General features: G+C 43.7%; 1 long non-coding RNA gene across 6 annotated transcripts; it reads right to left on the reverse strand.

Moving 5' to 3' along the window:
- Positions 1-7,087: 7,087 nt before the first annotated feature.
- On the reverse strand, positions 7,088-19,619 carry LOC109882608 (uncharacterized). Of its 6 annotated transcripts, none has more exons than XR_002254035.2 (21): positions 19,223-19,619; positions 16,154-16,210; positions 15,856-15,982; positions 15,437-15,590; positions 15,071-15,175; positions 14,906-14,968; positions 14,659-14,760; positions 14,246-14,346; positions 13,891-13,970; positions 13,562-13,725; positions 13,262-13,459; positions 10,807-10,949; positions 10,630-10,697; positions 10,395-10,498; positions 10,134-10,216; positions 9,558-9,883; positions 9,311-9,379; positions 9,018-9,154; positions 8,312-8,528; positions 7,913-7,958; positions 7,088-7,812 (listed from the first exon to the last, which is right to left on the reverse strand). It is a non-coding gene; the product is annotated as an uncharacterized LOC109882608 (long non-coding RNA). The 6 variants fall into 6 exon arrangements; XR_004210060.1 differs by having other exon boundaries at positions 9,079-9,154; positions 19,223-19,600; XR_004210061.1 differs by having other exon boundaries at positions 9,747-9,883; positions 13,847-13,970; positions 19,223-19,585.
- Positions 19,620-23,735: the final 4,116 nt, after the last annotated feature.

The raw sequence follows: 23,735 nt of genomic DNA on the forward strand, positions 1-23,735 counted from the left end.
AGAAGGTCCCACAGTTGCAGAGCATGTCAGAGCAAAAAACAAGCCATGAGGCTGAAGGAATTGTCCGTAGAGCTCCGAGACACAGATCTGGGGAAGGGTAACAAAAAATGTCTGCAGCATTGAAGGTCCCCAAGAACACAGTGGCCTCCATCATTCTTAAATGGAAGAAGTTTGGAATCACCAAAATCTTCCTGGAGCTGGCCGTCCAGCCAAACTGAGCAATCAGGGTAGAAGAGCCTTGGAACCCGATGGTCACTCTGTGGAGATGGGAGAACCTTCCAGAAGGACAACCATCTCTGCAGCACTCCACCAATCAGGCCTTTATGGTAGAGTTATTTATTTGTTATTTTACCAGTTAAGTTGACTGAGAACACGTTATCATTTGGAGCAACAACCTGGTGAATAGTTACAGGGGAAAGGAATGAATGAGCCAATTGTAAACTGGGGATTATTAGGTGACCGTGATGGTTTGAGGGCCAGATTGGGAATTTAGCCAGGACACCAGGGTTAACACCCCTACTCTTACGATAAGTGCCATGAGATCTTTGAATGACATCAGAAAGTCAGGACACCCATTTAACATCCCGTCCGAAAGACAGCACCCTACAAAGGAATTGGGATTTTTTTTTTTAGACCAGAGGAAAGAGTGCCTCCTACTGGCCCTCCAACACCACTTCCAGCAGCATCTGGTCTCCCATCCAGGGATTGACCAGGACCAACCACACTTAGCTTCAGAAGCAAGCCAGCAGTGGTATGCAGGGTGGTATGCTGCTGGCAAGATGGAAGCCACTCCTTAGTAAAAGGCACATTATACACTAATAGTTATTGTGTTATTTTAATGTAATAGATGTATCAAGTAGAGGTCGACCGATTATGATTTTTCAACGCCGATACCGATTATTTGAGGACAAAAAAAACAGCCGATACCGATTATTTGAGGACAAAAAACCAGCCGATACCGATTAATCGGCCAATTTTTTTTTACATGTGTGTGTATACACATATACAGTGCCTTGCGAAGTATTCGGCCCCCTTGAACTTTGCAACCTTTTGCCACATTTCAGGCTTCAAACATAAAGATATAAAACTGTATTTTTTTGTGAAGAATCAACAACAAGTGGGACACAATCATGAAGTGGAACGACATTTATTGGATATTTCAAACTTTTTTAACAAATCAAAAACTGAAAAATTGGGCGTGCAAAATTATTCAGCCCCTTTACTTTCAGTGCAGCAAACTCTCTCCAGAAGTTCAGTGAGGATCTCTGAATGATCCAATGTTGACCTAAATGACTAATGATGATAAATACAATCCACCTGTGTGTAATCAAGTCTCCGTATAAATGCACCTGCACTGTGATAGTCTCAGAGGTCCGTTAAAAGCGCAGAGAGCATCATGAAGAACAAGGAACACACCAGGCAGGTCCGAGATACTGTTGTGAAGAAGTTTAATGCCGGATTTGGATACAAAAAGATTTCCCAAGCTTTAAACATCCCAAGGAGCACTGTGCAAGCGATAATATTGAAATGGAAGGAGTATCAGACCACTGCAAATCTACCAAGACCTGGCCGTCCCTCTAAACTTTCAGCTCATACAAGGAGAAGACTGATCAGAGATGCAGCCAAGAGGCCCATGATCACTCTGGATGAACTGCAGAGATCTACAGCTGAGGTGGGAGACACTGTCCATAGGACAACAATCAGTCGTATATTGCACAAATCTGGCCTTTATGGAAGAGTGGCAAGAAGAAAGCCATTTCTTAAAGATATCCACAAAAAGTGTCGTTTAAAGTTTGCCACAAGCCACCTGGGAGACACACCAAACATGTGGAAGAAGGTGCTCTGGTCAGATGAAACCAAAATTGAACTTTTTGGCAACAATGCAAAACGTTATGTTTGGCGTAAAAGCAACACAGCTCATCACCCTGAACACACCATCCCCACTGTCAAACATGGTGGTGGCAGCATCATGGTTTGGGCCTGCTTTTCTTCAGCAGGGACAGGGAAGATGGTTAAAATTTATGGGAAGATGGATGGAGCCAAATACAGGACCATTCTGGAAGAAAACCTGATGGAGTCTGCAAAAGACCTGAGACTGGGACGGAGATTTGTCTTCCAACAAGACTATGATCCAAAACATAAAGCAAAATCTACAATGGAATGGTTCAAAAATAAATAAATAAATTAGAATGGCCAAGTCAAAGTCCAGACCTGAATCCAATCGAGGATCTGTGGAAAGAACTGAAAACTGCTGTTCACAAATGCTCTCCATCCAACCTCACTGAGCTCGAGCTGTTTTGCAAGGAGGAATGGGAAAAAAAATGTCAGTCTCTCGATGTGCAAATCTGATAGAGACATACCCCAAGCGACTTACAGCTGTAATCGCAGCAAAAGGTGGCGCTACAAAGTATTAACTTAAGGGGGCTGAATAATTTTGCACGCCCAATTTTTCAGTTTTTGATTTGTTAAAAAGGTTTGAAATATCCAATAAATGTCGTTCCACTTCATGATTGTGTCCCACTTGTTGTTGATTCTTCACAAAAAAATAGTTTTATATCTTTATGTTTGAAGCCTGAAATGTGGCAAAAGGTCGCAAAGTTCAAGGGGGCCGAATACTTTCGCAAGGCACTGTATATACACATATATAAAAATACACACATATATACAGTGGGGAGAACAATTATTTGATACACTGCCGATTTTGCAGGTTTTCCTACTTACAAATCCAACATTTTTATCATAGGTACACTTCAACTGTGAGAGACAGAATCTAAAACAAGAATCCAGAAAATCACATTGTATGATTTTTAAGTAATTAATTAGCATTTTATTGCATGACATAAGTATTTGATACATCAGAAAAGCATAACTTAATATTTGGTACAGAAACCTTTGTTTGCAATTACAGAGATCATACGTTTCCTGTAGTTCTTGACCAGGTTTGCACACACTGCAGCAGGGATTTTTGGCCCACTCCTCCATACAGACCTTCTCCAGATCCTTCAGGTTTCGGGGTTGTCGCTGGGCAATACGGACTTTCAGCTCCCTCCAAAGATTTTCTATTGAGGTCAGGTCTGGAGACTGGCTAGGCCACTCCAGGACCTTGAGATGCTTCTTATGGAGCCACTCTTTAGTTGCCCTGGCTGTGTGTTTCGGGTCGTTGTCATGCTGGAAGACCCAGTCACGACCCATCTTCAATGCTCTTATTGAGGGAAGGAGGTTGTTGGCAAAGATCTCGCGATACATGGCCCCATCCATCCTCCCCTCAATACGGTGCAGTCGTCCTGTCCCCTTTGCAGAAAAGCATCCCCAAAGAATGATGTTTCCACCTCCATGCTTCACGGTTGGTATGGTGTTCTTGAGGTTGCACTCATCCTTCTTCTTCCTCCAAACACGGCAAGTGGAGTTTAGACCAAAAAGCTCTATTTTTGTCTCATCAGACCACATGACCTTCTCCCATTCCTCCTCTGGATCATCCAGATGGTCATTGGCAAACTTCAGACGGGCCTGGACATGGGCTGGCTTGAACAGGGGGACCTTGCGTGCGCTGCAGGATTTTAATCCATGACGGCGTAGTGTGTTACTAATGGTTTTCTTTGAGACTGTGGTCCCAGCTCTCTTCAGGTCATTGACCAGGTCCTGCCGTGTAGTTCTGGGCTGATCCCTCACCTTCCTCATGATCATTGATGCCCCACGAGGTGAGATCTTGCATGGATCCCCAGACCGAGGGTGATTGACCATCATCTTGAACTTCTTCCATTTTCTAATAATTGCGCCAACAGTTGTTTCCTTCTCACCAAGCTGCTTGCCTATTGTCCTGTAGCCCATCCCAGCCTTGTGCAGGTCTACAATTTTATCCCTGATATCCTTACACAGTTCTCTGGTCTTGGCAATTGTGGAGAGGTTGGAGTCTGTTTGATTGAGTGTGTGGACAGGTGTATTTTATACAGGTAACGAGTTCAAACAGGTGCAGTTAATACAGGTAATGAGTGGAGAACAGGAGGGCTTCTTAAAGAAAAACAAACAGGTCTGTGAGAGCCAGAATTCTTACTGGTTGGTAGGTGATCAAATACTTACAGTGGGGGAAAAAATGATTTAGTCAGCCACCAATTGTGCAAGTTCTCCCACTTAAAAAGATGAGAGAAGCCTGTAATTTTCATCATAGGTACACTTCAACTATGACAGACAAAATGAGAAAGAAAATCCAGAAAATCACATTGGAGGATTTTTAATGAATTTATTTGCAAATTATGGTGGAAAATAAGTATTTGGTCACCTACAAACAAGCAAGATTTCTGTCTCTCACAGACCTGTAACTTCTTCTTTAAGAGGCTCCTCTGTCCTCCACTCGTTACCTGTATTAATGGCACCTGTTTGAACTTGTTACCAGTATAAAAGACACCTGTCCACAACCTCAAACAGTCACACCTCAAACTCCACTATGTCCAAGACCAAAGAGCTGTCAAAGGACACCAGAAACAAAATTGTAGACCTGCACCAGGCTGGGAAGACTGAATCTGCAATAGGTAAGCAGCTTGGTTTGAAGAAATCAACTGTAGGAGCAATTATTAGGAAATGGAAGACATACAAGACGCAAGATCTCACCCCGTGGGGTCAAAATGACCACAAGAACGGGAGCAAAAATCCCAGAACCACACGGGGGGACCTAGTGAATGACCTGCAGAGAGCTGGGACCAAAGTAACAAAGCCTACCATCAGTAACACACTACGCCGCGAGGGACTCAAATCCTGCAGTGTCAGACGTGTCCCCCTGCTTAAGCCAGTACATGTCCAGGCCCGTCTGAAGTTTGCTAGAGAGTATTTGGATGATCCAGAAGAAGATTGGGAGAATGTCATATGGTCAGATGAAACCAAAGTAGAACTTTTTGGTAAAAACTCAACTTGTCGTGATTGGAGGACAAAGAATGCTGAGTTACATCCAAAGAACACCATACCTACTGTGAAGCATGGGGGTGGAAACATCATGCTTTGGGGCTGTTTTTCTGCAAAGGGACCAGGACGACTGATCTGTGTAAAGGAAAGAATGAATGGGGCCATGTATCGTGAGATTTTGAGTGAAAACCTCCTTCCATCAGCAAGGGCATTGAAGATGAAACGTCGCTGGGTCTTTCAGCATGACACTGATCCCAAACACACCGCCCGGGCAATGAAGGAGTGGCTTCGTAAGAAGCATTTCAAGGTCCTGGAGTGGCCTAGCCAGTCTCCAGAGCTCAACCCCCATAGAAAATCTTTGGAGGGAGTTGAAAGTCTGTGTTGCCCAGCAACAGCCCCAAAACATCACTGCTCTAGAGATCTGCATGGAGGAATGGGCCAAAATACCAGCAACAGTGTGTGAAAACCTTGTGAAGACTTACAGAAAACATTTGACCTCTGTCATTGCCAACTAAGGGTATATAACAAAGTATTGAGATAAACTTTTATTATTGACCAAATACTTATTTTCCACCATAATTTGCAAATAAATTCATTAAAAATCCTACAATGTGATTTTCTGGATTTTTTTTCTCATTTTGTCTGTCATAGTTGAAGTGTACCTATGATGAAAATTACAGGCCTCTCTCATCTTTTTAAGTGGGAGAACTTGCACAACTGGTGGCTGACTAAAAACTTTTTTGCACTACTGTAAGTGTATATAAACTTCCGACTTCAACTGTAGATATTACAGACTGGGTCAGGGAGAGGTTTAAAATATCAGTGAAGACACTTGCCAGCACATGCTCTGAGTATGCGTCCTGGTTATCCATCTGGCCCTGCAGCTTTGTGAATGTTACTCATATCGGCTCTGGAGAGTGTGATCACACAGTCATCCAGAACAGCTGGTCATCTCTTGCAGAGTTCAGTGTTGCTTGCCGCGAATCAAGCATAGAAGGCATTTAGCTCGGGTCACTGGGCAGCTTGCTGCTGAGTTTCCGTTTTTAATCCGTGATAGTTTGCAAGCCCTGCCACAGCGGAGTGTCAGAGCCGGTGTAGTAGGATTCGATATTAGTCCTGTATTGATGCCTTTTCGGTTTGATGTCTTTTCGGTTTGATGTTTCTGCAGAGGGCGTAGCAGGTTTTCTTATAAGCGTCTGGATTAGTGTCGCGCTACTTGAAAGCGACTGCTGTAGCCTTTAGCTTTGTGCGGATGTTACCCGTAATCCATGGTTTATGGTTGGGATATGTACATAAGGTCACTGTGGGGACGAAGTCATTGATGCATTTGTTAATGAAGCCAAGACTGATGGGGTAAACTCAATGCCATGAACCCCAGAACGTATTCCAAACTGCGCTAAAGAACCAGTCCTGTAGTTTAGCGTCGGCAACATTGGACCACTTCCGTATTGAGCAAGTCACTGGTGCTTTTGTTTGTTAGCAGGATTCAGAAAGATAGAATTATGGTCAGATTCGCCAAATGGAGAGCGTAAGAGCTTTGTATGCGTTTCAGTGTGTGTAGTAAAGGTGGTCTGGAGTTTTTTTGCCTCTAGTTGCACGCGTGATATGCTGGAGTAATTAGGAAAAATAGATAGTATGTTGTAAAGTTTAAGGATTAAGAAATGTTTAAGGATTAAGAAATTGCACAAATTCTAATCTCTTCAATAATAGAGGGATAGTTTTAACATTGGTTCTGTCATGTGCTTAATCTTCTGCTTGGCTCCTGAACAAATCAACCAGGAAATTGAGTTTGTGGTTGACAGATAATCTTCTCTACATTGTCACGTGCCCCCTCGTGGTGAAAAGGGTGTGCTGGTGTACTCCAGAAGCAAAACTTATTTTTTATTCATCAACATGCACAGGTTTTACCTTGAACTGTATATGCAACATGAGAAACATTCTGAAAACAGCTTTTTAAAAACAGCAGATATTTTATTTCCCCAAAAGTGATAAATGTTAACCAGTAATCTTCTTATTACAATATTGAGTTTATATGGACGGCCTCGAAATGCCACTTTCCACCGTATGGACCCTGATCCAAAGTAGTGCACTATAAAGGGAACAGGGTGCCATTTTGAACAAATCCATGGAATTAAACATCTTTTTTATTCTAAAACCTGGGCATTGACAGTACAATCCCTGTATTGGCTAGACCTTTGAAAGACATACAGAACACTGAATACTGAAGAGAAAGACTGAAGAATATAATGACAAGCCCATCAAATGCATCATGTTTCCAATAAAACTGGAGCTATCTCGCTCTCTGGATTTTCTCTAAGACTTGTTTACTGCCTTCTCAGAAATATTTGGTATGTGAAGGTCCAGGTTTCCCCATCCTCAGTCCCCATACAGCCCTGTAGAGGCATTGTGTAAGAAGATGCTTCAATCATATTGGCTCCAACTGGATTCCTCAGATTGGTGGAGGATGAGGTGAGTTTCCCCCTTTCTATGTAAAACACTGAGCACCTAAGTGGAAAAGCTGTATATAATTCAAATTATCAAACTGAAGACTTCTCTAATCATCATCTTGCTCATCGTCAATCAAGACCCTCTGTCGTCTGCCCTTGGCAGTTGCGGAGTGACTGAGTCACTGCATCCCTGTCAGCCCCGAGTTCCAGAGTGAGGGAGTCCACTGTCAGGAGAGGAGACAGCAATGTTAGCAAAACATGTCGTACTAATCATTTTGTAGCCAGGAAGCCAGTCTGTTTCTTCTTTAACAAACGCCAGTCATTGTCATTCTTGCCAAAGGCAAATGAGTTTGTGGGTAAAACTAACAGGACTAGATTATGATTAGGTTAAAGCACAGTATCTCCATCCTCGTCGCTGTCCAACAACAGCACTCTGCTTCTCTTGCCGGAGGTCGTCTTATTCTCTGAAGATCTGTGATGGTCAAGGAGAGGAGAAAACAGTCAGAAAATAAACAGGCAGCGCTATGCTATTGCATAAGAAATACACTGTGTACAGAATGGAGAACACTCACCTCTGAGGTGCAGTGTCTGAATCTATATCCTCAACAGGTGTGAAATCTGAAGAGAAAGAAATGGCTTGTCAGATATAAGTGGATGTTTGCGTATATACAGTAGTTAATCATATTCAGATTTTTGGTAACACAAAACAGCATCAGTAAAAAACCTTACATTTATGAAGAGTTTGATGGAAATATTACATCCCCTAATAAAGTTATGGTTAACTAAGAAACAACCTTGGATCAATTCTATGAGATCTCCACAATTCAGAGTTATCTATGGAGTATAAGATAATGGCTATCCATTAGTGCACTACTTTTGAACACAGCCCATAGGGTTCTGGTCAAAGGTAGTGCACTATATAGTGAATTGGGTGCCATTTCAGACACATCCACTGTCTTTAATCTGCTGACCTTAGCCATCTGCCTCAGCAGAACACAATTGTCTCTTGTGGGCCAGCAGCAGGCCTCAGAGGGCCTGGGCTCTCTGCTCATGGGAGTCTGCCTCCACCTGCGTCTGCTCCTGGAAGGGGCTCCTTGGGGATGGCCGCTCCGTCCTCTCTCCCCCTGCCGTTGGGGATCCCCTTAACTGGGAAGGGTTCATCTTGGCTGGGATCCTCCAGAACGACTCCTAATTGATCATTAGACACACATTACCTATACAGTAGTCTATGGGAAAGCCTGCCAAAGTTTTGAAAAATACAGACATCACTTCAATGTCTTTTATAAATGCAACATTTTCAAAGTTGAGTGCCTCATATAAGCTGTATCTTGCCTTAAAGTCGGAATCCTTAATTGTGAAACTGCCACATCCGTTTGTGATAATACAACAACAAAGTGACTGCAAACAATGCTGTTTTTTCTCTCAGACATCAATGAACACACACGGAATAGAACAGCAGAATATGTACTAGGTGCGCATTGCGACACTCACCTCCGCTCAACAACAAAAAAACGATCATGGCCATGGTGCCGACAGTGTCAGTTTCCCCTATTGCGGATTCCATCTTTTAACTAAGTAAATACTTTTGGGACTTAGTCCTGCAATTTAATGTGGGTAAGACAAAAATATATATATATATATTTTTTTTACATAGCTGAGTTGCCGCCTAAATCCCACCTGCTCATCGGCTGGTACTCAAACCCCTATTTGTGCTTGGACCCCTATTTTCCGTAGTAACCTCTGGAAGCTCCTTTTCTCCATTGCGTCCTCATTCTCCTCTGTCAGAGGGACAGGTGGTATAGGCTGAGACAAGCCTGATGATGAAAATAGAACATTAACTGCCACGATAAATCACAAATGTCCTCAACCACACTTCAAAGATGCAGCCATTCACAATGATAAAGGAATACATACCAAGTGTCCCCCTCCCCCAGTACTTTTAGTCATTTTTTACGTGAATTTCCACTCACCTTCTTCCTCGCGGACATCTGCTGTTCAGTTCAGGCAGTTCTGTAGCCACAACAGGGGTCCTGACATACCTGTAACAAAATAATACAGCTTTAGGGACCATTTTTCAAATGTTGAAAAAAAATCTGTTTTGTAGCCTTCTTGCCAATGTGAAATCTTCTTTGATGTGTAATGTTAAAATGAAAAGAACATACTGATAGCTAGATGGGGTAGTCTGTAAAAATATGAACATGAATGCCCTGCTCTCACCTTCCTGCCGTAGAGTGTACACCATGGTCCCCAAGCTGGCATTCTCCTCAGCCGTGCTCTCCCGCTCTGCTACCCTGCTTTTCCTCCGTCTGGCTGCCTGAGCATGCCTCTCCTGCTCCTCCCCCACCTATTCTATACTGAACACCCAATACAATAAGAGTCAACAAATGCTAAATAAATTCCCCTCACCATTCCAATCCTAGAGCTCTTCTCCGGAGCGTTAGGGTTGCGGCATCTTCTTCTTGTGGAGTTCCCATCGGTCGTGGACTAGGCCCATGCTGAGCAGCTTTTCCACCAGGCAGGCGCGGGACCGTTTACCTGCACATCTACAGAAATATAACAACCACTCAGAACTGGGTTCAAATACTATCTGAATTCAAAATACTTTAGCTGGGCTTGATTGAGCTTCCCTGGCACAATGGAACCAATAGAATGAGCGGCAAACAGAAAGATTTCCAATAGCAATTTAACCCAGGTCTGCAACCATTATCACCACGGAGACGAAGAATACTGCAACCCCTTATCACCATGGTAATATTGTATAGCGTCGGAATCAAGAACACCTTCAAAACGTACCATCCGAGTCTCTGAACTCCTCAAACAGCATCTGTAGCTCTTTCTCCTGTTCCTCTGTCCACAGGACAATATGAGTGCCTTTCCTTCAGGGAAGTCAGATCAGAGGTTACTGGTCAGGTTGTCCTTTCAATACTCTAACTAGTACTGACATGTAAACAGTATGTTACATCCACAGACATTAATATAGAATCTCAAATGGTTAAAGCTAGCAGGTTACAGGATGTAGCCTAGACATGATGGCCACCAGAGACACTGACTGACCTCAGTTTCTTCAGGTCTTTGACACCATCCACCAGCCACCACTTGCTGACGCTGATGGGTGGTGTTGCTAAGCAGCGGCAGCAGAGTCTCCACAATGTGTGGCACTGTGAAAAGTTCAAGGACAGAATATGGGACAAGCATATTGAATGGAATGGTTACCATAAAACACCAGTTAAATTAAATGATTGGTGATAAAAGGTCAGGAAATAAAAAATGAGTGGTGCCGTTTGTTTACCTTCAGAGTCACGGTGCTCCTTGTAGTGTTCACAGCGCCTCCATTTTGCTTTCTTCTTGGACCCCTCTCTGAAACAAACATGAGAACAATAAATTACTTTTAAAAATGGAAACCTTGAAAAGCGCATGGTAAATGCGCACACACTTATTTCATTGACACCCAGGAACATACACACACCCTTCTCCAGGCTTGCTGTAGCCTTCTGTCATCTCACGTACAGCTCCCACACGCTTCTAGAAGAGCAGCTCTACGTAGGCCTTGTTTTTGGCCACCAGGGCAAGGAATCGGTTCAGCACAAACTTAGCAAAGGGTTCCAGCTCCTGTAGGAGGAAGAGGAAAAAATGAACTTGTAATTGTATAATAGTCCTTGTGCCTTGTATAATAGTCCTTAACCCCCTAGAGTCGATGTCCCCATGTAAATTTAATTAGCATAATAAAAAAAATCTGTCTGTTTATGCTAGAGATCTTTTTTGCATGGGCTCAATCCACTGCATCCGCCAATGGCAGCCTTCCGCATCTGCGGTGGAAGGTGGACGAGCTACAAGTGTCACGTCTGCTCCTGCCATGCCCTCTAGTGCTCATCCTGTGTCTCCTTGACCAGCCGCCACTCCCCCAGTGCTCTCTCCCTCTCTGTGTGTGTGTGTGATTGTGTGGGGGGAGACAGGTGTGCTGGAGTCAGAGCAGATCCCCACCAGCTGCAACCTCTTCCATTATCAAGACCTCTACAAATACTCAGTCCTGCCACTTCACACTGCCAGATCATAATCTCTGCTCAGTTAGTCCATGTTTCTAGCCATTTGTTCCTGTTTTCCCTTGCCTGACGAGTTTTTAATCTCCACTACAGTTGAGCCCGCTCTGACTCTGGTCCATGTCTCCAATCTGACTTCTCGTCAGTCCTGCTACTCTGTCCTGGATTCCCCACTCTATGCTCCCTTGGATTCCCCTCCGGACCCGCTTACCCTGTCCCAAAACCTCTCGCTCCAGCCTCAGCCTCCACACCTGGTTTCCAGCAACCCGCCCGAGCTTCCCCTGGCCTGCACTCAATCTTCCCCCCTGTGTTTCAATAAATACCTTGGTTACCTCATCCCAGTCTCCTCGTCAGAGTCTGCTCTTGGGTTCACCGGTTCCGCTCCGCGTGACAACAAGCAGTGTTTGTCAGACCCCGAGACAAAAACTTCTGTAGCGCCTGAACAGTTTTGGCTACACACTGATATGACACAAACACGTACGTGTCGGTTGTTTTGCTCTAGGACGCTCACAAGCATCATCTGAAGGTAACCCGGGAGCCAGTTATAAAAAAGTATATGGAAGCATACTCAGTGTACTAAACATTAGGAACACCTTCCTAATATTGAGTTGCATCCCCTTTTGCCCTCGTCAGGGCATGGACTCTACAAGGTGTCGAAAGCGTTCCACTTAACATCAACGGGGCTGTAGTGGAGCGGGTCGAGAGTTAAGTTCCTTGGTGTCCACATCACCAACGAACTATCATGGTCCAAACATACCAAGACAGTCGTGAAGAGGGCACAATAAAACCTTTTCCCCCTCAGGAGACTGGATAGATTTAGCATGGGCCCCCAGATCCTCAAAAGGATCTACACCTGCACCATCGAGAGCATCCTGAGCAGTTGCATCACCGCCTGGTATGGCAACTGCTCGGCATCTGACCATAAGGCGCTACAGAGGGTAGTGCCAATGGCCCAGTACATCACTGGGGCCAAGCTTCCTGCCAACCAGGACCTATATAATAGGCAGTGTCAGAGGAAAGCCCAAAAAATTGTCAGTCACCCAAGTTATAGACTGTTTTCTCTGCTACCACATGGCAAGCGGTACCGGACCACCAAATCTAGGACCAAACGGCTCTACTCGCTGTTTGTTTGTTACCTATGCATAGTCACTTCGCCCCCAGCTACATGTACAGATTACCTCAACTAGCCTGTACCCCTGCACACTGACTCGGTACCGGTGCCACCTCTATATAGCCTCGACCTTGTTATTCTTATTGTGTTACTTTTTATTTAAGCCTACTTGGTAAATATTGTCTTCTTCTTGAACTGCACTGTTCGTTAAGGGCTTGTAAGTAAGCATTTCACAGTAAAGTCTACACTTGTTGTATTCAGAGCATGTGGCAAATAAAGTTTGATTTGATTTGAGTCTGCAATGTGGCTGCTGTGGCTAAACCAGGCCTCAAACCACAACTGAATTTCTGGGATAAAGTTTTAAAAATTTTAAAATCCAAACATGCCTTCTAGCTGTGCAGGAGGAATGTTGCCTTTGCCAGGAAACCCAGTTAATCTATTTGGATTGAACTGGAACCACAGTGTTGTATTGTTCCTTGTTCTTTTAAATCTTTCAAAATTAGAGTCAGTGTGTGTGTCCCAACAATCTTTACTTTCTGCCTGAGTGAAGTGTGCACTAGTCACTTCCCTTAAATTTAAAAAAAAGAACTCCCTCTAGCCCATTCCAACATTAATACAAAGATTTTAAATTTGTGAGTAATGAACGAGTAGCACACTTCAGGAAGATGGAGAGATTATTGGGACGCCCCCTGTCTTGGGCATCATGAGGCATCATCCAGTGTGATAGGCTTTTTTGGGCCATCACACAAGGTGGTGTGACCCATTCTCCTCACCTTGACCAGGTACATGAGGCGGTTGTAGCAGTTCTCCAGAAAGTCCACACAGAACTCGCGCAGGAAGAGGCAGACGTTTAGGGCTGAGTGGCATATGCCCTCCCGTGTCCCTAGTGTGCAGCTTTCGGTTGGGCACACGTCTCACCGCCGCCTTGCCTTCATCGTGGGTGTAGTTCTTGAACTAGTAAAAAAACCCACCTAAGACATATATCAAGGGATTGGTAGGATAACAAGTAACGACATTTTCAACTGCTTGACATTTTAGCGTGTTTTTTCCCCATTCCTTAAAATAGCTTTTACCTGTATTGTTTATTTCTGCTTTAAATGCTCCGTGGTAATAAGACTTTGGGGCATGTCTCCAGAATTTGAAACTCATGTTGTGGAGGCCTCGGTGGTAGATCATGTCTTTACCCCCGAATGACTTGAGTCCCTGAACCACATAGGAGCCTCCAAAGCGAGAGTGTCTAAGGAGAGGAAAAGGCAATACGAAAGCATGCAAATCACAGGGGTTTTAACCTGGCTTCTCTCTAGAACACATATTGTTCTCTTTAACTGCTCTGAGGTCAGTTTGTTTATTCAATCTACCTCTAAAGAGCATGTCTCGCTGACAATAACTGCTCTGAGATCACCTTGTTCCTCTCTGGAGGGCGTCTCTCTGTTTCTCCTGAGCTGAACGAGCCTGACCCACACTCACCAGGAGCTCAAGCCTCTGCAGGGAGGTAGAACATAGAATTAGAAGAAAAAAAATGAAAAGTTATTCTGTGGGCTGTGTATGGGCAGCCATAATGGGTGAAGCAGAAGCAGAAGCTGGAATGTTTGATTAATTCATTCTCAGGCTTTTTGATCATAATGCATACGATTACATGGACAGGTACCTAGTCCTAGATCAGCTATCCTACTCAGACATGTTATGAATATGGGCCCAGGTGTGTCTCTCTCTGGTCTCACATGGTCTCTGAAACTTGAGGGAGGTGACCAACACACCTGTGCTTCACTGCTGTTCGCTCTGCGCAGAGGCCAGGAACTTGATCAGGTCATTCAGCCCACAGCAGCTTGTCATGCACACTGGCATCATCGTCCACGTTCTACAGCCATACCAGAGGAGAAAGGAGGGAGGAGGCAGAAAAGGATAGAAGATGGGGAGATAGGGAGAGGAAAAGAGGAGAAGCAAGAGAAAGACAGAAGGGAGAGAGGAGTAGGAAAGCATAGTAAAACAATGAGAAAGAGAGAGACAATACAGTGAGTGATTGAGATGATTCAACATGCCAGACATTATTGAGTGTTGTTCTGATGAGCGAGCCATGGTAATGGACCAAGGTTAAAAACCTCAGCATGAACTGCTGCTTGGGAATTTACTGAATGGGGTCACAGCACGACCTAACACAGTGAACTCTGACCTTCTCCTCGTAGAGGTCAGCGGGGACAGGCAGTACATTCCTGACCAGCAGCAGAATCCTCTCTATCAGCAGGTTGTCCTCCTCCTGCCTCTGCTCCCAGTCCTGAGAGACGAGAGCGAGAAGAAGCAGATAGAGGGAGAGAGGGAATTTTTTAACACATGGCCAATGCTTCTCACTCTCTTTTTTGGAAAATATAATTTGTTGAGGACGCCATTCTGTGGTGTTGGTCTGAAAGTGCAACACTCACTAGTTGCAGCAGATTGTACAGGGTTTAACTCAGAACTCCAAACACCTTCTCATTGGTAAAGGTCTGAGGATGGAGAGACGGGGAGAACAGTCAATCATACTGCTCACACCATAGTCCTCCATTCTTCCCCACTAGGGTGGGCTCAAATAGTGGCACCCCTCCTACCTCCTTGTAAACCTGTAAATAGGACACCACTTGCAGGAAGTGATGTCTGACAGTCGGGTCATCTGGGACTTTAGCAGAGCAGGTTGGGTAAGGTTGACCATGAGCCTGTGGGGGAAACAGAGATGGCATTAGAACCACATTCCAACCAAAACAACTCCACAGGATCCAATATCCATCCAGGTTTCTTACAACTTGTTTAGGGATTAACGACATCTACACAAGTTAAACCCTCCATTTTCTAGCCATTTAACACTTACAGATCTTTTAGATTTAGCAGTGATAACAGCAACTATGGTTAGTCCATGGCAGGTCCTCTCATGCGAGACCAGTGTCCCTGTAGGCCTGTACTGAGCCTGTGTAATGTACCTGATGCAGGCGCCAAACAGGGCCTTGTCCTGGCTGTGCTGGGTGATGATGGGCAGCAGGTCATTCTGGAAGATCTAGCCCGCCCCCAGCTGCTGACTGGTGTCCCGCGTGTCATCCTCATGCTGCAGGTACCAGATCAGGTCCTTCACACCCTCTACAGGGGACATGCACACAGGGTCAGAGGTTACCCATGCAGTGTGCATAAAAGCTCTATACAGGATTAACATTATTTATTTAGAGCAGTTAGGCCTAGCTCAGATTATTACAAGTAATTTAAGTTGATTTGACAGTAAATATACTGTAAATCTTCCCTAAACACAGTACTTCGATTCAAGTCAGGGTCCTAGTACACATTACTACCTTCAGCACTGTGTTTATAGCCCAGCAAGTGTTGTTAGCCAGTGTGTGTAGCAGCTCACCTAGACAGTCGGGTTCTTCGTGGTCCCTCCAGCTACCCCAGGCCACTGCACGTTGCCAAAAGCTCACAGTTCATCATGTCCAAGTCCATATGTCACTGGCCTGCCAAGGGGCGAGGCGGTGCTCAATCTGACAGACAGCAACCAGGAAATGGAGAAAGAGACACTTATAATGAGGTGGGGAATAAGTCTTAACATAGTTCTGTAAAGACACTAATATAAATAAACTATAGGTGAATATAGTATACAAAAAAAACAATACTGAATGAGAGAAATTATAGGCTTACTGGTTAATAATTACCTGGATTTCAACAGCAGGGCTGAGGTCTTCAGACGCCAGCTCATAGGCCGTTCAAACCTATGGGAGACAAAGAGAGTGAGACGTTGTTATATGGCCTTTACCAGTCTATGCACTAGCAACAATTTACTTTAAACATTGTTACAAAGTCACAGCCACAAGGAATAATCATGATTTTAGACGTTTTTATTGGGAATTACCACCCATCTATTTTTTGGTTGTATAATTTTTAATTTAACTAGGCAAGTCAGTTAAGAACTAATTCTTATTTACAAGAATGGCCTAGGAACAGTGGGTTAGCTGCCTTGTTCAGGAGCAGAATGACAGATTTTACCTTGTCAGCTCGGGGCTTCGATCAAGCAACCTTTTGGTTACTGGACCAACGCTCTAATCACTAGGCTACCTGCAACCCAAAATTTGCCAATAATTGAGCAACAAGTCTGGAATTGCAATCTGTAATTTTTTCAGAGCTAAATATTATGCTGCATTGTCACATACACACAGTAAATTGTGTTGTTTTACAGGGTCAGCCATAGAAGTACAGCGCCCCTGGAGAAAATGAGGGTTAAGTTCCTTGCACAGACTTCTCCCCATGTCAGCTCGGGTATTCGAACCCGCGACATTTCACTTACTGGCCCAACGCTCTAGCCTGTAGGCTACCTGCCACCCTAGTAGCAGATTGCAGCACAGCGAGCATGCTGCTTGGCTGTATGTCTGTATCGCTTCCTCTCAAAACACACACACCTTTACTATGACAAGATCCAAGTAGACAGTTGAAAGGCCTACTATCAAATCAAACACAGACGGACAATTTCAGCTAAATTATCTGGTCCAGAATTAGCCCAGACTACAGGACCTAGTGACATTAACCATCTGACCTCATCTAATCAGGCAAGCGGGTCACTGAGTTCAGGTAAACAGGACAGTAACACCATTAGGACAACATGAGCAAATGGTTTGGATGAGAAGCAGCCTTCTGTTTTGTACACAGAACCGCATGTATCCCTGCTCTCATATGAATTGTGAGAGAGGCACTATGGCCATTTTACAGAGTGATTTTATTTCAGCCTCTGTGTAACCTGGGCATGTAGGCCAACTGATAATGGTCATAATTGTTGAAAAAAAATATGAAAGAGGACAAATTCTTCACAGTATCACCCTTTTAACACTATACGAGCATGCAAAGGGGTACCCTACTTGAAATGTGATTCCCATCAGCTCCTCTAGGTTTATTCACACACCCAGACCTGCTTCAGTTTACAGGCTTTAGTACAAAGACATTAATGCCAATTAACCCATTGACCCTTTCTTACCTGAGACACACTGCCAGTTAGGGCTGGGAATTGCCAGGGAACGATATTATCATGATTTTCCCGATTCTGTAAGTATTTATATAAGCATCTATAAGCGATTCGATACTCTGATTTTATTGCGATTTGATGTTCCAAACATATGCCTGCTGCAGAGGAACAAGAGAAAGCCATGATCATTTTTTTTGATCAGTCATGGAAATAAGTGCTGAAAACAAATTGGTTCCCTATGTAAAAAGATGGAGAACAAGCTACGAAGGGAAAAATACTTTAAATAGGTCGGTTTAATAATACTTTCCTGTGGATATTCTCTCAAATTTTTAGAACGATAAAAGAACCAACTGCACAGGCAACAGTTAGAGTAAGTTCAAATTAAGTTTATTAATCTTTCTGGCTTGTAAAGGTAACTTTCCACATGTTTGCAGTGTTGTTTTTAGACTGTGTAACCAAGGTATGACAGACTGATTTATTAGGCAACATCTCCAAGAAGCAGTCAATGTTTACTTCACGTAACCTCAGGTATGGGTTCTCAGGTATGGGTGAACCTAGAAACTCACACCTCCAGTCCTTCTAGCAAACCAAGTTCCTTCTGGCATACATTGAGTACCAATGCCCAATCCATGTTTCCATTAGCCTACAACCTCAATATGTGTAAAGTAAATTGGGTGGACTTAGTCTTAAATGTTTAGGTGAAAATGAACCGTATAAAACTGCAATAACCTAGTCCAAGAATATTTAACTCACGAGTTTAAAAACGAGATTACACAAATGTATACTACTAACAAAATGTCGACTCTCCTATGTTGCACACATTGCATGCATTACTTTTCCAGAAGTTGCATAAAGGCTCTAAACCACAAATTAGACACGAACACAGTCAGCTACTGGGGGAAAAAACATCACAAATACACAGTATCATGAGGACTAAAAATGTAGTCTTAATAACTGCAAACAGAACATGAACTGATACATCTCATTCTCTCATGTCATAATACAGGTGTTGTGCCAAAAATCTCCCCCCTGACAGAATTCTCCCCCCCTTCGCGTTCTTCATTGCTGCGACATGCTTGCTAGTTGAGATTTCTGCTCTTCACTCAGTTGTCAGTTTAGCCTACATTTCACTGATCTTAGTAGCAGAAAGTATTTTTGTCTGTAGTTTTTGTCTGGCTATTTGTTTCAAGTGTATGTGGCGGTTCTAGCTTGTATAGCGCCCTGGACGAACCCCCACTCCAGCGCCCGCCCCCGCCAGCACCCGGGGGGCCCCGTGCAGCCCCTGGCAAGATGCCGCTCTAGGCGGCTGCCCATGTCGCCCATAGCTAAATCCGCTACTGATTTTGTATTAGTCTATAAATAAGTCTCTTTGCCAAAATTCGTAATCTCTCCCATGTCTTATTCAACGACATTTTTTGAAAGTGTAAGGATAATAATTCATCCATAGTTGTTCTGAAATGTTCATTGCTTGCCAACATTTTACTCCTCTATGTTTAATATAACACACATACATACATTAATTATTCATTTAGGTTGCCTAAATTAACAAACGTGAGTTTGTTTTATAGAAAGTATTTGACTCTGATGTGCGTCACAGAAACTATTTGACTAGAGCCACAAAATTAAGGAAATTAGAAGGGGGAATTCTGGCAGGGGAAGATTTTCGGCACAACACCGGCACTGCAGCAGCCCTCCACAAAGAACAGAAAGAACACACTCTTCCTTCCTTCTCATTGTGCCGCAAGACCTTTAAGCAGCATGTGATACTTACCAATAATGCCCTGAGATTTTAACCTACTTTCCTCCGCATAGGAGATGAGAGCAGGGGGGAGTGAAGGAGACGAGTAATGTTCTATTTAAGCTCCGTGCAGGCGAGCAGCTCCCCAGACTGCAGCTCAGAAGAAATATAAACCCATTCAGAGAAGCACGAGACTCAGCTTTCTAGTGTTTTCCCCTTTAGTTAACACTATCAACATTTCACTCTACTCTGGGAATTGTGATCGAATCAACGCAATATTAGCCACTTCCAAAGTAACATACCGAAACAAAACAAACTATGCAAAACTAACTGTGTAAGAGATTCTTTGTAGCAGAATGCATTAGAGTAGGATTCTATTGCACTAATAGGCATGACTCAGGCCAGTACTCTACACAGACTGGTGAGCTATAACCAATCAGAGCTGCAGTAGTCCTATATGCAAATAGCCATTGCCATATATGGATCTGTGCCATTCAACTGGACTGTTTGCAGCATGAGAGGTCACTTGCGCGTGTTTTGAGATCAAATCGAGAGCTGCACAAGCCACCTGTGCGCATTTGTTCATATTCTTTGCTAGCGAGTGAGTTATAGCCCAGTTATTGCAAATTTCTACTCAACGATGGGGGAGTGGTTGCTTCCTACAAGAGCACAAAATGTGTGCATTTACCAGCCATCATTGAAAAGTGAGTCAGGTTAAAGAGCTTGCTGTAATTTGAGACGTCTTGAATAAGTAATGTAGCCAATAGGCAGAGGGTAGTATAATGTATATTTTTCTCTATAATAATGGTGAATTTTATTTTGGAAACTGTTTGCATCAAACAACATTTTCAGTCACCTTGTCTGAAGGAAAAATAGATTTTTATTTAACTAGGCAAGTCAACAAATTCTTATTTTCAATGACGGCCTAGGAACAGTGGGTTTAACTGCCTGTTCAGGGGGAGAATGACAGATTTGTACCTTGTCAGCTCAGGGGTTTGAACTTGCAACCTTCCGGTTACTAGTCCAACGCTCTAACCACTAGGCTACCCTGCTGCCAATTAACAGCCCTGCATGTTATTCTTAAAAAGTAGGCTATATTGGCACCACATATTGGCTGCTATTGTAGGCTGAATGATAGAACAGCTATTTTCATGTTATGGGATGCATTTTCTCCATTTCTCCATTGTTTTTGATGGTAGGTCACTCTGGTAGGCCTACATTGTGATCAAATAGCCACAGTAGCCTACTTGGCCACTGTTAAAACTAACTTAAAGCAGGTACAGCCTCAGCTTTCACAGTAAACGTGTGCCGGAAGTTGCATAGAATTTTTACAACATTCAAGTTTGTGCTCAGCAGACCTGAAATTTGCTCAGTGCCATTAAAAATGTAAGGGAACATTGGAGACAAGGCTTAACCCATTCAGTGTCAATGCTTTGCCGTTTTATAGCTAATTTCCCTAAATGTGATGCTCCAGAGCTTTTGTATAATTTCAGCTAGTAGTTTTGAAAGTAGTGCTCACGAGTAGAGCTGGCACAATTGTGTAACCAACGATTATGGACAACCCTGAACTAACAAATAATCGTCTTAATGCGTTCATTTTAGGAGAAGTGGGGATTCAACTTCATACTCAAGTAGATACACTGCTCCAAAAAAGGGAACACTAAAATAACACATCCTAGATCTGAATGAATGAAATATTCTTATTAAATACTTATTTTCTTTACATAGTTGAATGTGCTGACAACAAAATCACACAAAAATGATCAATGGAAATCAAATTTATCAACCCATGGAGGTCTGGATTTGGAGTCACACTCAAAATTAAAGTGGAAAACCACACTACATGCTGATCCAACTTTGATGTAATGTCCTTAAAACAAGTCAAAATGAGGCTCAGTAGTGTGTGTGGCCTCCACGTGCCTGTATGACCTCCCTACAACGCCTGGGCATGCTCCTGATGAGGTGGCGGTTGGTCTCCGAGGGATCTCCTCCCAGACCTGGACTAAAGCATCCGCCAATTCCTGGACAGTCTGTGGTACAATTTGGCATTGGTGGATGGGGCGAGACATGATGTCCTAAGATGTGCTCAATTGGATTCAGTTCTGGGGAACGGGTGGGCCAGTCCATAGCATCAATGCCTTCCTCTTGCAGGAACTGCTGACACACTCCAGCCACATGAGGTCTAGCATTGCCTTGCATTATGAGGAACCCAGGGCCAACTGCACCTGCATATGGTCTCACAAGGGGTTTGAGGGTCTCATCTCGGTACCTAATTGCAGTCAGGCTACCTCTGGCGAGCACATGGAGGGCTGTGCGGTCCCCCAAAGAAATGCCACCCCATGACTGACCCACCGCCAAACCGGTCATGCTGGAGGATGTTGCAAGCAGCAGAACGTTCTCCACGGCGTCTCCAGACTCTGTCACATCTGTCACATGTGCTCAGTGTGAACCTGCTTTCATCTGTGAAGAGCACAGGGCGCCAGTGGCGAATTTGCCAATCTTGGTTGTTCTCTGGCAAATGCCAAACGTCCTGCACGGTGTTGGGCTGTAAGCACAACCCCCACCTGTGGACGTCGGGCCCTCATACCACCCTCATGGAGTCTGTTTCTGACCGTTTGAGCAGACACATGCACACCTGTGGCCTGCTAGAGGTCATTTTGCAGGGCTCTGGCAGTGCTCCTCCGGCTCCTCCTTGCACAAATGCGGAGGTAGCGGTCCTGCTGGGTTGTTGCCCTCCTACGGCCTCCTCCACGTCTCCTGATGTACTGGCCTGTCTCCTGGTAGTGCCTCCATGCTCTGGACACTACGCTGACAGACACAGCAAATCTTCTTGCCACAGCTCACATTGATGTGCCATCTTGAATGAGCTGCACTTCCTGAGCCACTTGTGTGGGTTGTAGACTCCGTCTCATTCTACCAGTAGAGTGAAAGCACCGCCAGCATTCAGAAGTGACCAAAACATCAGCCAGGAAGCATAGGAACTGAGAAGTGGTCTGTGGTCACCACCTGCAGAACCACTCTTGCTAATTGCCTATAATTTCCACCTGTTGTCTATTCCATTTGCACAGCAGCATGTGAAATGTATTGTCAATCAGTGTTGCTTCCTAAGTGGACAGTTTGATTTCACAGAAGTGTGATTGACTTGGAGTTACATTGTGTTGTTTAAGTGTTCCCTTTATTTTTTTGAGCAGTGTATAAATTATCCCAATAGCATTTCTTCTTTTCTTTTTACATAAAGTGGAGAAAGTTGGTAATATTTTTACGAGCACCACAGCAAGGGTGGAAGGAGAACTTTAACTTCCAAAAGTGGTCAAAACTATTTGTTTTTGAGGGGTGTCACCAAAGCTGTGTTCTATTCATTAGGTATGTCGTAGCTCATTTTCAAAGATGCCTTACAAGCTAAAAAAGCAACATTTATACAAAAATGACAAGACAATAACCATGGGCATTTGCATGACAATGAATTGTTACCCAAAATTCACGTAATCGTCACAGCCCTACTCACAAACCAAAACTGGTCCCCAAAAAACTTGAACAGTTGTGTACTACATCATCCATTTCATATGATATGATTTTTGCAATCTGCATGATATGTTACAAATCTGTTAAGTGCTTATTAAGGTCCCAGACAGCATCTTTAATCAGACAATCATGAAGGTAAGTAAGTAACCATCACTGCTGACCTGGGTCATATAGGACCTTCAAATTGACAGCTGGATTAACTCTACTGAGAAGTGGTAAGTGAAGCTTTACAGAATAGACAAAGCAGAGGAGGAAGAAATAGAATGAGACCCCGGTCATATAACCGACTAGAAACAAATGCTGTGTTAGTGGCATTTGTGCCGTTTACGAAACAGAACAAGCTTTGAGGCTTGACTCGCATTGAGCAAGGGTCTAACAGACCACTCAACTAAGTCACAATAAAACATTTTATTGGTGAATTAACAGATTGGAAACAGAGCCCACACAGTAAGAAAACAAGTGCTTATTTTCTGGTCCAGAAAAGCCCAAGACTATGCTGCACTGCAATTAAATGAAGTCTAACTTTCTATGCCGCATCCAAAATATTTAAGGTTAAGGCCTTTGATGTACATGTGATGGGACCCACCAAACACTTGAAGAAACAAAAAAAGTATAGCAGCTAATGATTCAGGCCGTCTAGTCATTTGGTTCAATAGCAGCAGCATCATTCATTCAACGCATAATGGCTCCAAAGGAAATGCATATATTTTGACAACCAGCTAACAATGTGTCAGTCTAACAAAACAGATTTACTTTGGGGACTTGGTAGTTTAAGTCTCTAAAGGTTGTCAGACCCCTGAATAATGATAAACCCCTGCTGAATCTAAGAGGAAGAACATCTCAGAGACTAGCTCCTGTCTGACTTATGTTAGTGTTGAATACAGAGTAGAATGACTACCCCCTCTCATTGAAGCTATGGAAGTTCAAGGCCGACCGTGGTACTGTAGGCATTGCAAACAGAAAACATAATCTATTATAGTGAATGGAAAAATTGCACGTTTCGTGTTCAATCTTAGTCTTTCTG

This window comes from Oncorhynchus kisutch, linkage group LG5, assembly GCF_002021735.2.
Source record: "Oncorhynchus kisutch isolate 150728-3 linkage group LG5, Okis_V2, whole genome shotgun sequence".
Classification (NCBI taxonomy): Eukaryota; Metazoa; Chordata; class Actinopteri; order Salmoniformes; family Salmonidae; genus Oncorhynchus; species Oncorhynchus kisutch.